Source organism: Stegostoma tigrinum, chromosome 8 (assembly GCF_030684315.1).
Source record: "Stegostoma tigrinum isolate sSteTig4 chromosome 8, sSteTig4.hap1, whole genome shotgun sequence".
Taxonomy (NCBI): Eukaryota; Metazoa; Chordata; class Chondrichthyes; order Orectolobiformes; family Stegostomatidae; genus Stegostoma; species Stegostoma tigrinum.
The window spans coordinates 80,123,329-80,135,193 of NC_081361.1; the positions used below are offsets into that span (position 1 = coordinate 80,123,329).

At 40.0% G+C, this 11,865-nt stretch overlaps 1 long non-coding RNA gene across 1 annotated transcript; it reads left to right on the forward strand.

Moving 5' to 3' along the window:
- Positions 1-608: 608 nt before the first annotated feature.
- LOC132209906 (uncharacterized) lies at positions 609-10,749 on the forward strand. The gene is made up of 3 exons (XR_009446073.1): positions 609-651; positions 5,477-5,577; positions 8,780-10,749. It is a non-coding gene; the product is annotated as an uncharacterized LOC132209906 (long non-coding RNA).
- The last annotated feature ends 1,116 nt before the right edge of the window (positions 10,750-11,865 follow it).

Here is an 11,865-nt window from a genome sequence, read left to right on the forward strand (position 1 = left end):
TTTTGTAATGTTTGTTGAAAAAGCCCACTAGTAGAGTCATAGAGTCCTACAGCATGGAGACAGGCCCTTCAGCCCAAACTGGTCCATGCTGACCAAAATGTCCATCCACACTCACCCCATTTCTCTGCACTTGGCCCATTTCCTTCTAAACAGTTCTTGTCCATGTATTAATCCAAATGCCTTTTAAATGTTGTTAATATACCTGCCTCAACTACTTCCATTGGTAACTCATTCCATATGTGCACCACCCTCTGCATGCAAAAGTTGCCCCTCAGGTTCCCATGTATCCTTTCCCCTTACTTTAAACTGATGCCCTCTAGTCATCAATTCCCCAACCATGGGAATAAGATGGATTGCATTCAGCGTATCCGTGCCTCTGATGATCTTAAACACTTCTATAAGAACCCCCTCAGACTCCTATGCTCTAAAGAAAAATGTCATAGTTTTCAAAACCTCTTCCTATAACTCAGTCCCTTGAGTCCTGGCAACACTCTTGTAAATTTCTTCTGCACTCTTTCTAGGTTAATAACATCATTCCTATAGAAAGGTGACCAAAACTGAACACAATATTCCAAGTGCAGCCTCACCAATGTCCTGTATAACTGCAACGTAACTTCCCAACTTCGATATTCAATGCCATGACTGATGAAGGTAAGTGTTCCAAAAGCCTTCTTCACTGCCCTGTCTACCTGTGACTCTACTTTCAGAGGACCATGCACCTGAACTTCAAGGTCCCTCTGTTCCACTACACTCCTTACAGCCGTACCATTCACCATGAAACTCCTACCTTGATTTAACTTTTCAAAATGCAACATCTCGCATGTATCTATATTAAATTCCTTTTGCCATTTCTCGGCCCACTTCCCCAGCTGATCAAGATCCTGCTGTAATTTCTGATAACCTTTCCTACGGTCCAAAGTACCGTCTATTTTAGCATCATCTGCAAACTCCCTAATAATGCCTTGTTACATTCTCATCCAAATCATCAATATGGATAACAAAGAGCAATTGGCCCAGCACTGACCCCTGAGGCACACCACTAGTCACAGGCCTCCAGTCTGACAAGCATCATTCCTCTATTACTCTCTGCTTCCTACCATCAAGCCATTGTGTATCCAATTTGTCAGCTCTTTCTGGTTTCCATGCAATCTAACCTTGCTGAGCAGCCTACCATGTGAAGCCTAATCAAAGGCCTTACTGAAATCAATTTGAACTATGTCTAATACTCTGCCCTCATCAACCTTCCTGGTCACTTCATCAAAGAAATTTAACATATTTGTGAAGCATGATCTCCCACTCATGAAACCATGCCAACTACTCCTAATCAAACCCTGTCTTTCTAAATGTATGTACATCTTATCCCTCAGAATCTTCTCAGGTAACTTACCTACCACAGATGTTAAGCTTCCTAATCTATAGTTCCCAGGTCTTTCTTTACAGCCCTTCTTGAATAAGGGCACAATATTTGCTACCCTCCACCCTTCCAGGACCTCAACCATGGCTAACGATGACACAAATATATCAGCCGGGGCCCATGCAATTTCTTCTCTAGCTTCTTGCAGGATTCTTGGTTATATCTGGTCAGGGCCAGAAGATTTATCCACCTTCATGCTTTCTAATACATCTAATGCCTACTGTGATATGCACTGTCCCAAGATATTGTCACTAACTTCCCCAAGTTACCAAGTCTTCATGTCTTTCTCCATGGTAAACACTGGGGAGAAATATTCATTAAGGGACCCACCATTGAAGACCTCACCTATCTCCTATGGTTCCACATACATGTCCATTTTGATCCTTGAGATGTCCTATTATCTTGCCATTTATTCTTTTTCCTTTAATATACTTAAAGAATCACTTTGGATTCACAGTAATCTTCTCTGCCAAAGCAATCTTGTGCCCCCTTTTTACCCTCCTGATTTCCTTCTTCAGTAAACACCTGCACCCCATATATGCCTCCAGGGATTACATTGGGTAGAGCTGGATGAACACAGCAGGCCAAACAGCATCTTAGGAGCAGGAAAACTGACGTTTCGGTCCGAAATTCTTTTCTAGTGAAGGGTCTAGGCCCGAAACATCAGCTTTCCTGCTCCTAAGATGCTGCTTAGCATGCTGTGTTCATCCACCTCCACACCTTGTTATCTTGGATTCTACAACATCTGCAGCTCCTATTACCTCCAGGGATTTCCGTGATCCCAGCTTCCTCCACCTGAACCATGCCTCCTCCTTTTTCTGATCAAAGCCTCAATATCTCTTGTCATCCAGGGGTCCCTACTCCTGACAATCTTGCACTTTGTCCTCACAAGAACATAGAGACACTGAACTCTAGTTATCACACTTTTAAATGCTTTGCACTTCCAGAGGTCCCTTTGCCTGCAAACAAACTGCTCCAAACAACCTCTGCAAGCTCCTGTCTAATTCCATCAAAATTCTCCTTGCCCTAATTTAGAACTTGAACTTGTGGACCAGTTTTGTCTTTTTCCGTAATTATTTTAAAATCATTAGAACGATGGCCACTGCACCCAAAGTGCTCCCCCACTGTCACCTCAGTCAACTGTCCTACCCTATTTCCCCAGAGTAGGTTGGGTTTTGCCCTTTCCTGTGTAGGTCCTTTTTATACCACTTGAGGAAACTTTCCTGAACGCATTTCACAAATTCCATCCCATCTAAGCCTTTAACACAATGGCAGTCCCAATCTATGTTAGGAAAATTAAGATCCCTCACTATGCCAACGCTATTGCTTCTGCAAGTCTCTCTCAATCTCTCTGCATATTAATTCCTCTCATTCCCATTGACTATTTGGTTGCCCATAGTACATACCCAAAAATGTCACATTCCCTCCTTATTTCTTAGCTACACCCACATAGCCTCACTGGATAATCCTTCAGTTATTTCATCTCTGACTACTGTTGTGATACTCCCCTTAATCAAAAATGCAGCTCCCCCTCCTCTCTTTCCTCCACCTCTGTCCCACCTAAAGCAACTGTACCCTGGCACATTAAGCTGTCAGTCCTGACCGTCCCTCAGCAATGTTTCTGTAATGACTATAATATCCCAGCCTCACATACTTATCCATGCCCTGAGTTCATCAGCTTTACTTGTCAGCCCTCTTGCACTGAAATGGACGCAGTTTAATCCAACAGACATTTCTCGCTCCCTGTCATATTCCAGCCCCACCTGTCTCTTCAGCTTGATATTTCAGATTACTGTATCTCCTTCTGATCTTACGCTTGCTTCCCTGCTGTTGAGGATCCCACCTCAATCTCAGGGAAAGTTCCGAACTATCCTTATGTCCAATATAGCTCCATGTAAGAATTTTAATAATAAGGGCAATCAAAACCGGTACAGTGTCTGGACAATAGCAAGAGCCAAACCAGTTTGGATAGCTTATATTTTACCCATTCTGTTTTACCAATAATAATGATTATTTTCTTATTGGCATTTTCTGGAATGTTCAGCTGTGATATAAGTGACTCTGCTGTTTGACTCAGGGTAGAGCTGTTGAATGCCGTATATACTCAAACACCAGCTGAAATATTAAGGCCTTGTGCCAAATGTTCAATTCAAACAGCTGAACCAAAATGAAGCAGGAAGAATTAGATGTAGGAACATAACGTCATGACTCACTGAGATAGTGTGTGTACTTTAATCAAACCCTGATATTCCCAAAGTCATCACAAAGTTAAAGTTTTTCAAAGAAATATACTAAAAAAATCCTAAACTCCCTAATTTTGAGGCCCAGGTTGACAGAAAGCACAGACCAGGTTTCTGTACTTAACAAGAATTCATTGCCGATAATTAAATTCTAGCTACCAGTAAACAAGTAAACTAAATTAGGTAAACTCCATAAATTAAAACTGTCAACCCCATATAATCTCCACCTAATATACACACAGACAGACAAGTACAAACAGGAAAGAAAACAGGGCATTGGAAAAGTGGTTCTTGTTCATCTGATGGTTTCCCTTTGATCATCCTGTCTCAGAATTTTTTCTACTGATTTGCATGAGGCACAGCGTGACTGTTTCATTTTTGAAAGCTCTCTGATTTATCCAATTCAACCTCACAAATTTCAACAACTGCTGAACGAAAAGATCAGATGGTATACTTCAGGTTTAAAGTGGCTTGCTGTAGAGAATTGAGACAGTTTTCTGGCTGCTGCTGATCTATGAGAAAGTTTCTGTCTGTCATGTTCAATGCTCAATCTGTTTCAGCTACTTGACAACCAACCACATTGTTGTTGGCAGGCAGAGAACCTTTGTCATCTATAATCGGTTTATGTACTAGAGACCAAACAGCTTCATTTAGAAAATGACCCCTCAGATCCAATTTATCTGCACATTGCTGGAACTCACTGCTACACAGAATTTACAAAATAATCCAAATTTGTTACTTTCACAACCTGCATCCATCCTTGTAAATTCCTATGTTTCAAAACAAGCGCTCACTAAAACCCTTTATGAAAAGAAATCAACCATATTTACTTGGCCTGGCCTCCATGTGACTTCAGACTCATAACTGGCCTCTGAAATTGATGAGCAAGCCCCTCAGCTCAAGGTCAATTAGGGATGGGCAACAAATGCTGGCCTTCCTGGCAATACCACACCCCATAACTGAATAAACAAAAAAAATCATCTGTTCTTTATAGGATAGGCCTAAAATTTGAAAAATCAATCAGGAGAACATTTGCCATTATGTTTTCAAGCTGAGTGTGTCTTTCCTTAGTTATGGAGATCAAAACTGTAGTATTGCAGGTGAAATCTCAGCAAGGCCTGGGAGCAGGACTTTGTTATTCTTATACAATAGTGAGGTTTAATAAATTGACCATGCAATTTAACTTTTACATTGCTTGCTGTGCCTGCGTACCCACTTTCTGCATTATTTATCTGTGTACATTTAAGCCCATCTGAATACAAATGTTTCCAATTATTTCAATTTTTAGTAGGTCTTCTGCTTTTCTTGTCTCATGACCAATGCAAATAACCTTATACCTCCTTACATTATACTTCACCTATCACTTTGTTTCTCTCTCATTGTGGGTAAGTTTTAAATGAAGACTAGTCCACCAACAACCTGGTAATTTGCTGAGGGTGAAATGCTCTTCCCACAATTGTTGGCCATGCAGTCCTAGCAGCACCATTAGGAGCAGTAGCCACAGATAAGAAGGGCCATTTTCAGGAAATAGTTAAATCCAGGTTTTCGCTATAGTCAGGCAGGCAGGCAGGCCTCAATGAGGGACTGGGGGCTGATACAGCAGGGAAAATTAAGGGCACAGGTATTTTCCCTTTCTCCTGGCCACTTTATCCTGTGAAGCATCCCTCCCCCACATCTTTTTTGTCTCTCCCTTTCAATAATGAATGTTTCTTCTATCCTTTCAAAGTTCACCAATCAATTCCCCAAACAAGCACAGAAATGAAAATGCCTATTGTTGCTATCTAGTAACAAATATCATGTGGACTCTTTTATTTATTCACAGGATGTGGGTGTTGCTGACTGTGCTAACGTTTATTGCCCATTCCTAATAAACCATAGAGGGTGGCAGTGAGCAGCCTTTTTGAACTGCTGCAGTCCTGGAAGGTAGGTACATCCTGTGTGCTGTAAGGAGGTGGCTTCCAGGATTTTGACTCACTGATAGTGAAGGAATGGTGACACAGTTGCAACATAGCAAGGTGTATGGCTTGGAGGGAAACTTGAAGCTGTTGATGTTTCCACATATCTGCTGCTTTTGTCCTTTGAGGTGGTAGAGATTGCAGCTTTATATGATGCTGTTGTAGGAGTTCTGGTGATTTCCAGCAGTGCATCTTTGTAGATTCTACACGTTGCTGCCTCTGTTTTTCGTGGTGTAGAGAGTAAATGTTGAAGAGTGAATGGGATGCCAGTCATGCAGATGCTTTTTCCTGGAGAAGGTATCAAACTTCTTGAGTGTTGTAGTTGCACTCTTCTAGGAAAGTGCACAGTTGGGCTCATTATACTCCTGACTTTAACTCATAGATCATAGACAAGCTTTGGCAAAACACAAGGTGAGCTATTCATTCATAGTTTCTGACCTGCTCTTTGTATCCGCAGTATTTGTATGGCTGGTCCAATTCAGTTTCTGGCCAATGGTAACCATCAGGATGTTGACAATGGTGGTTTCAGCGATGGTAATTCCATTATAAATGATCTAGATCTCAACATGCTGGAGACAACTTCAAAAGTGAACAAAACAAAATTTGGGAGCATTGTAAACTGTGAGGAGGGCAGTGTAGAACTCCAAAAGGGTATAGTAGATAAACAGGTGAACAGGTGGCAGATGAGTTCAATGCAGAGAAATGTGAAATGATACATTTTTAGTGAAAGAACATGGAGATAGTATACTCAATAAGAGTTACTATTCTAAAAGTGTTGCCAGAGCAGAGAGACCTAGGTGTGTACACATTTATTGGCTTCATTAAAAGGGGTATAAATTTCAAGAACAAAGAGATTACATTAAACTTATATAAGACTACTTACACTTCAGCTGAAATATTCTGTACAGTCTGGGTGCAACATTTTAGATAGAATGTCAATGCGTTGGACAGACTGTGAAAGAGGTTTAACAAGAATAATTGCCGAAATAAGAAACTTCAAATATAAGGATAGATTGGAGAAGCTGGGATGGTTTTGCTTGGAGAGAATGTGGTTACGAGGAATTTTGGTAGGAGTTTTCAAATTCATGACAGATATAGACAGAGTAGGTGTTTCTGCTTGTAAAAGGATCGAGGAGGGAAATGGCACAGGCTTAAAGTGTTTTGCAAAAGAAGAAAATATGTGAGAAAAAAACCATTTTCATTCAGAGAGTAGTTAGCATATGGGATGTGCTTTGGAGGTGGGTTCAACTGAAGCGTTTATAAGGGTATTGGATTCTTATTTAAACAAAAACAAAATGCAAGAATATGGGGAAAAGACAGGAGATTGGCAGTAAGTCAAAAAGCTCAGAGAGCTAGTCCAGGTATGAGGGGGTCAAATGGGTTCCTTCTGCTCCTTAAAACATGCGTGACTCTGTAATTGAATGTCGAGGGGCTGTGGTTAGATTCTCTCATGTTGGAAATGGTCATTGCCTAATGCAACTGTTACTTGCTTCTTGTTGGCAGCATATGTTATTACCGCAGCTATGATATAACCATGTTAGATTTTGTGTTCCCTATCAGCGATCAAAGTGCATTAAGCAAACTAGAGGGTCCAAATTTTTATTTTCACTGCATCAGGCAATGTTGTTAATTTTATAGGAAATGATCTCATTAGTTCTTTGTAACTCTGTGCCAATAAGGACACTGTTTTCAGTGGTGGCCTCAGCCCTCATAAACATACTTTCCACATTGGGCGATATGTACACGGTGACAGTAAATTGATATTTGGAGGAATAATTCAATACCTGAAGCACAGGTAAACTACCCAAGATTTTTCCCATTCTTTCAAAGTCAAAGATTTCCTCCTGCCAGGGTGCGTAGTATTATTCAAGAGAATTGTTTCATACAATGGGGAGGAAGGGATGTAATTACACTGTATTGTATCTGTAATCTCAGAAAAATCCAATGACTCCTGAGCAACAATACAGAATGATTCGACAACAAAGATTGTCACTAATAGTGACAAGCATCAGAACCTTCTGGTATCTCTGTGTGGTATAACTTTTAAGAAACTAAATGGTTCACAGTTTGGAATTTTCTTGCTGAATAAGTGCAAAGATTCTGCTGATTGTTGCTTCTTGCTATAAGTTATTTCCAATATCTACAACGCAACACAACTTTATTACAGGACCTTAAAACACCGTCAAGCACCAGGACAAAGCATGATAATAGTTAATTAGGCAATAGGACAATATTGATGTAAACTGAAAAACTCTTAAGAATTACTTGCCATGAATACCTTTTAGTGCTTCGCCACAAGCCCATTACACATTCCCATTGTTACAATTTCACCCACAAAGTCTGCTACCAGCAAACCTTTACTTGCAACAAGAGGACCCCTGCCAATATGCCACCACTTATTCACAGCATACTCATAAATGACATCTAGCCCAGCTCATCTCATCCATCCAGAATAATATCTAAACATATGTTCTAGGACTAGACTGTTTGGGCCCTTGAGTTTCCTCTGAAATTTGGTAACATTCCCTATATTATCTAAGTGATCACAAGTCAAAGATACCTAATTTGGCTGTAAAGCAAGTTAGGTCATTATGAACGGTACTGTACGAATGTAGATTTTAGCTTTTTTTCATTACATTTGTATTAATTAGTGCAACTAACAGAAGGACTGGTGAAATTGGAGGCCCAAAGCTGATTCTTTTATGATAATTAATCACAGAGTAATCAATTGAGGTTAGGCGTCTGTAACAATGTCACTACATTTACAATGCAATTCAACTCTATAGATTACAAAATTTTATATTCTGACTTGTTTGGCACAATATACTACAAATAGCAAATACCCTTTTATTGTATTGATACTTATCGCAAGATTCGTCAATCAGACATCTACCAGCAGCTCAGGAAAATTGTACATTAAATTGTTGATCAGAATTGTTCAGAGCAGAATGATACATGGTTAAAAAAATCAATATTACCTGAACTCAAGAATTGAATTGATTTTCCTTCCCATGGTAGTGCACTGTCTGCCAAATCAGAAGCGTTGAGCTGAAGTATTGCCTTCTTGCCTTGAGGTTACAAACTGTTGTCAGGGAATGTCCTTCGATTTTTCTACCTACTCTTCTCAATTCCCCTAAAATCATTTAATCTCTTATCTTATCTTATCTGAGGGAGATTGATGGGGCTGGAGAGGAGCGACCTCGGCAGAAGATCTAGCATCGGCTTCTTTGAGGTATCTTGGGAGTCAAACTGGTGAAAGTGCAGGAATTTAAGCTGGAAAATGTGGAATGTCCTCTAAACTTCAGTAAAATAACATTCATTCTCTTGACTGGTCACTGGTGACAACCATGACAATCTGCTTGACTATATTAAAAGCAATGCAAGACAGAAGCATTGTAAGGCTAAACAGTCTGAATGATGCACCAACATGCAAAAAGCCAAGGAAAGGCATAGGTGCTGTTAGATTCCAATAGGAACAAAGTGTGTTGTGCATGAATAACGCGAGAGAAGAGCCCAGAGAAGCAACCCATTCTGATGCATATGTTCGGCGTCTTTCAGTGTACAAATTGGCTTGGCAGCAGCATTATAATGAAAGGTATCAAGGCACTCTGAAATGCACTTCAAATATGGTGAACTGTTTTCTAAGTGAGTAGGGGATATGCCATGATAATACGGTGAGGCTGGTTTGTGTCCAATGTCAACCTCCATGGCCAGTCCATGCCCAAGCAGGCGATCCCTCGATGCTAAGGAATGCTGGTCAAGATGGAAGCCTAGAGGAGCAGTCATGAGCTGGGGTTGCCGGGCAGCTGCTCAAGCCTCCGTGTCAGGAATTGTTGCTGTAACTTTCTCTCCACTGCCTTGGACTACAACAAACTGCATATAAATGAGGCAGTAATAATGAGATGGCGAATGCATGTAAATAGCCACTTGCTATGTAGAAACAAGGTTCTTGCTTCATTTGGGTGGAAGATCAGACTTATTTGCTTAACATTTAGAATTTTATTTTGCCATTCTTTTCATATGGGGCTGGGAAAATTCCAGTCACAGAGATTGAAATGACTTAAACTCACAGCCAAGATGGCTATTTCCATTTCCATTATTATACATTTCATATTCTGATTCATTCTGTCTGCAAAACTCAACAAAGACAATGACTTCAAGAAGCATGATGGACTCGCATCTCCTGTCTCATTAGTGAGGCATCTGCGCAATCATCTGAGTTGTTCACCTCTTGGAGATAAGTCATTAAGATGAGTTGCTTGGACAACGAAATCTTGGCTAACACGTGGCTTTCAAGTACGAATTAAGGACATCATCTTTGGAATATACAGGCAATCGTTGTTTTTGATCCCTCTGGCAGTTGTGGAAGGCAGATCACAGGAAAGTCATCACTGTTGTAAATTTTAATCATGTGTTTCTCCAGCAGAAACAAAGCTTTAGGTTTAAAGATTTAAATGGGGTCCCCCCTGCCAGCCATTGGCAGCCTGCTATTGGGGTAAAGTCCTGCCACACCAGTCATCTTTTCTATAATGGATCTAAAGGTCTATTCAATTAACAGTAGAAAGGGTTGAATTGTTAATTAGTCTTTACAAGAAGAGTTGCTTATCTTAACAATAAGGTTTTCGTTGGTACCTGATAAAAATACGTACAAATTATATTATCATATTGGACATAGCCAGAGATGTCATGTCTAATCCCATTAGCATATAAAGCTGGACTCCTTGATTCTCTGTCCACGGTGTGACATCATCAGATTGGGTGGAGCCTTATGCAGTCTCCAAAATTAACCTTTTCAGACACATTCCCTTCTACAGACAGCCTCCTTCACTCTTCAACTCACCTGGCAACCCATGTTGGGGAGTGAGTTTAAATTCTGTTTTCTGACTATGAACATTTAGTGAAGTTCTACTGCAGAAAGAAATCTATTACAAGAATCCAGCTGAGCAGTACAGCCTCCAGTGGAATAATCAACTCAATCATCGATGTCTTCAAATTAGAAGCAGCAAAGCTATTGAATCTGTTCTGAAGCCAGATGAGACACCAAATTACAGGCTTATCCTCTTTTAAGACTTTTTATAATTTGACCACCTTATGTAATGATTGTATGACCCCACTCCGGAATTTGTATGTGAACTCCAACTGTGTGCATTTGTGTGTGCAAAAGACAGCATGTATTTTCTTGCATCAATTAAATCAGTTTAAGGATAATAAAACTAACCACATTGCTGAGCTCAAGAAAACTTGTCCTTTTGGTTATTTTATGATCACAGCATCTGAACAGAGACATCCAACATCACCTCACCTGATTTCAACACAGCACTCCCAATTTCTAAGTTTTGTGTTCCAGCGAAAATAAGCTTCATGATCATGAATGTGAAGCTAAAGCAACAGACTGGTGACATGCAGTTGATATGTAATTCTGTCAGGGAATATAAATAGCTTCCTGTTACATAAATCCTCTTATTGCAACAGCTTAACAACAAGTCCTTCAGGAAGTGTGCTTTCCCCACCCTGTTCCTTGTCTGTACCAGTAGCTTGGTGCACGATATCAAAAGCAATGTTATTGTTCCTAAAGTTGACACAACAAATGACCACTTCAGCCTGAATAGCAAGAAAGAACTAAGATTTTTCAGACTGATGTGAAGAGGTGGATCGTGATGTTGCATATGCCATCCGTAATATATATTTTTACCGTTCTTCTCCAACATCTTATAAAAGTACCCCATCATGTTAAATTTTGGTTTGCTAAGAGAATCACAGAAAATAAATCATGAATGAAGAGTTCTCAAGTACTTCTACTCCAATTATTTAAACAATTTGAGTACTTTGCTGCAGTTATGTTGGGTAGATGGTATCTTCTGCTCAGCGAATTACTAAACCTAGGTCACTTACTGAGCTCAGTAGATTGGCTGTTTCCAATTAGAATTTACTCATTGAAGCTCAGTAAGCACATAATGGAGCTAATAACCATTTACAATGCCAGTGGACAGATTCCCAACAATACTGGACCTTTTCCCATTATGCCAAAGTACACTTGAATATATATTTGTACTCTCAAGTAGTCAGGGCTCCCTTTTGCAGCTACTCTGAGAGAAGCTTTGAAGCTAGAATTAATATGGCTAGTTCTCATTTGTAGGCTCAGGAACATTTGTTACTTATGCTTCTCATTTACTTTACCAATTCCCTGTTCACCTAAAGATACTTATTTACACTGATTTTTAGTTTCAAATCCACAACCAGCCACACTTTGTATAAT